The sequence below is a fragment of the Tarenaya hassleriana genome, unplaced genomic scaffold (genome assembly GCF_000463585.1).
Source record: "Tarenaya hassleriana unplaced genomic scaffold, ASM46358v1 Cleome40, whole genome shotgun sequence".
NCBI classification, from domain to species: Eukaryota; Viridiplantae; Streptophyta; class Magnoliopsida; order Brassicales; family Cleomaceae; genus Tarenaya; species Tarenaya hassleriana.
The window spans coordinates 1,239,949-1,243,854 of record NW_010966882.1 but is presented as its reverse complement, the minus strand read 5'-3'; positions in this window follow the sequence as shown (position 1 = coordinate 1,243,854).

Sequence of the window (3,906 nt, the reverse complement as noted above, 5' to 3'; positions counted from 1 at the left end):
CTCCTGCCGGACTCCCTTATTCATCGATAAATCGAATGGAGATAACCCCAACTCCCATCTCTTTTTTCTTGGTGCACCAGCAATTTCCGATAAGTCTCTTTCCGCAGAGCAGTCAGAACCTTTGAAAGAAAAGAAATGGCCAGCAAACTACTTATGCTCGTTCTCATCCAAGGAAACCGCAGGGAGAGCAACTTCAACCGACTCGAAAGCAGAAAAGAAAAGATTCGAGATTATATACAGAGATACGTCCAATACCCCCTCTCCAGTTGGAGCGTAAATGGTGTGTAAGCCCAGTTTGTCTAAAAACGAGTCGAATTTCATCTTACCAAGTGCCTTGGTAAATATGTCCATGAGTTGATGCGAGCTTGAGACATGATGAGTGACGATGTTGCTGGAGGCAATGTGATGTCGAAGGAAATGACATCCAACTTCAATGTGCTTTGCGCGGTCGTGAAAAACATCGTTTGCGGCAATATGAAGGGTTGCTTGGCTATCGCAATGTAGGAGCATCGGATCCGAGTGAGATATGCCAAGAGACAGGAGCAACCCTTCAAGCCAAAGAAGTTCGCATGTTGCGATCGACATTGCCCGATATCTCTACTTCGGCAGAAGACAATGACACCGTCGATTGTTTCTTTGATCGCCATGATATCAGAGAGTTACTGACTCGAACCAACCATCCAGATAGGGACTTGCGAGACTTGGGACAACTCGCCCAATCAGAGTCACACGAAGCATACCACCAAAGATCCGAGTCTGATCGTAGCAAGATACCTTGTCCGAGACTTTGCTTTAACTATCGAACAACTCTCAACGCGACTTCCTAGTGATCAATGCGGGGTTCGTGCATGAACTGTGAAAGGACATGAACAACATACGTAACATCAGGTTTGGTCGCTAACAAATAAAGAAGTGCCCCGACAAGGCGACGATACTTTTTTGGATCGTCGAGGACTGGACTTGTAGACACAGCCAATCAATGATTTTGGTCAAGGGGAAACGCAACGGGCTTTGATCCCAGCAAACCTGTTTCTGAGAGTATATCCAGCACATACTTTCGTTGGCACAAGAAGATTCCCGATGGTCCGCGTGCAACCTCGAGGCCCAGAAAATATTTCAATGGACTAGATCTTTCATGCGAAAAGATGAGCCAAGGTAATGTTGGTTGTAATGCTCTAGGATGATTCGTGATATGACATTTTGACTTTGTATTGATTCATTGGTTTATGAATGCATTACTCTTCCCGTTATATGATTGACATGTTTGTTATATTTCGGTATCCTTGAATCATTAGAGAATGATTCTAAACTCCCTCGTCAGTTATCATTGTGAGAACAATGATCGATACATTGGATGCATATCACAATCATAGGTACTCGTTGTGAACGAGTGATGGATGACCCGCATGAGATTATCACATGGACAAAGTCATGAATTGAATTTCATACAGCGGTTCATTCTTTGATCCTCATACGTGAGATGTCTAGAGTATCTGATATGAGGAATGACGTGTCTTGACTGCGCCAAACGTAGTCTTTAACCGGATGATTATAACGGCGTTGATCAGATACGTTCAAGAATCATATGGAGATAGTAGACATGCAATACGAGACTTGTCACCTCCTTAGCAGGAGAGATATCGTTGGACCCTCTCGTGGAAGTCGGACTATGAAAAACGTGTGGCCACGCTATAGATGAAGTTGCATCTATTTTATTAGTCGATTTACCAAGACAAGAAAGCGGTTGAACTTGAAGGGTGGCTCAAACCATGCCCTTGTTCAACATATGATATCGTGAGACAAAGGATCAGAACTCGAGCTGTTAATGCCTTGGTTAGATCACCTCTAACTCAATTCTATGTGGATGGTTGATACGTGCGTACCGAGCATAAAATCTATAACCCGATTCACAACTCACCGCAAGGATACGGATCGTCGTAACACAGGGTCGAACACAAGGACCGGTTGCTAAATCTAAATCCTAATCGAAACTGAATCGAAGCAAGCAAGTAGAAGTGACGGTGGAATTATGTAGAAAGAATAGAAAATAAGGAAACAAAGCAATAAAAACGAGTAAACTAGCAATCTAAGATGACCGTGGGTGTCGGGACCGTATTCGCGTGTATGGATATATGCTAAGCATGCGAGAATCACGATATTGAATCTGTATTCGGAAATCATCAAGCAACAAAAATAGAGAAATCACCTCCCGACATATAACTCACTATCTAAAGTTCTCTAAATCCATATTGTTGGTTTAGTACTCTATGATGTACTGTTTATGAGCTTTTTTTAGATACATTTGATGTATTGATACTTTCTATGGGTTTTATGAGAGTATTTGATTCATTACATGTTCTTGCATACTAGAGATGTTATGAAATCCGTGTATCATTATGAATGATACTAAACTCCCTAGTCTTGTGTCGTTATGGGAATAACGACATAATAAAACTAGTATGATGTGTGATTGATGATCATAGCGTTGATCATAGTATTGGATACAATCACAGTCATAGGTATTCGTTGGAGAACGGAATACTGCATTGACCCGCATGAGATTGTCACATGGACTAGCGTCATGACTTGAATCTCATATGGCGGTTCCATGATTGGATCCTAAAACCTGAGATATCTACGGAATCCAACATGAGGAGTTGCGTGCTTTGAATACGTCAAACGTTCTACGTAACAGGAGAACTATAAAGGCGTGTATCAGGTACGAAACGAATCATGTACTGGATTGTAGATAGTCAAGACGGGATTTGTACCTCTCGTAAAAGAGAGAGATATCGTTGGGCCCCTCATATGAGCGAGACTGTAGAAATGTGTGGCCGCACTATAGACGAACGTTGTCTATTTCAGACAGTCGAACTCAGTGAACGAGAAAGCAGTCAAATCAGATAAGGTGGCTTGTCCATGCCTTATGTTCGACATATGATATCATGATACAAATGGATCATCAACCGGAATCATCTCTGGCGTTCGTAAAGATCACGAACAAACTCTATTCGAGATAGGTAGTCATAGTGTCTTGCTAGAGACCGCCTATGACTTGTATATCCGAAATAGAGATTTCGGGTTATACTGCTATACCGAATGAGCCTACAGGGTCACACACGCAGGGAAGGACGAAACGTGCGAGAAAACGACGGAAAAACCGAGACGGAAGGGTCTGGAACGGACGGACCAGAAGTCCAGAACGGACGGGCCGCCGTGCCAGACCCGACGGTCCAGAACGGACTGTCCGTTCCAGAAAGTCTGGAACGGACGGTCCACGTGAGCAGACCGTCCATTCTACATGCTGGAACAGACGGTCCACGTGCATTTCTGGACCGTCCGTTCCGGACTTCAGTTTTTCCGAAATTAAACCGAAATTAGGGTTAAATCACTTTATAAAAGGGAGATTAAAAACCCTAATGAAGCGAGAGAGAAAAAGGGCCGACTTCAGAACACATTGAGCAGACTTTTGGAGAGATCCAAGAGATTGAGAGTGTGATCAAAGTCCGTTTTTCTCGAAGCACAAATCGAATAGCGGATTCGAGTCCTAGCAGACAAGTTCCAATCGTTGGAATCCATCCCGAGGTGTGGATACGTGTAGAGGACGAGGTAATCTTCCTGTCTTTCGTGATCGGACGTGTTCTTCAGTTGATACAGGCCCCAGATCGATTGAGGTAAGCGTTCTAACGTTTCTACGATTCATTAGAAGCATGGTTCTAGGGTTTATTAAATTTTGTTTTATATCCGCTGCGCAAACCCTAGAATCGATCTCTTAGGAATAGGATTCGCTCATGAGATCCCAGGAATCCCAACAGGTCAGTGGGAGCGCAGTGGTCTTCCTTGTGCTTTATGTAGATGATATATTGCTCATCGGAAATGATGTTCCTACTTTGCAAGGAGTGAAAT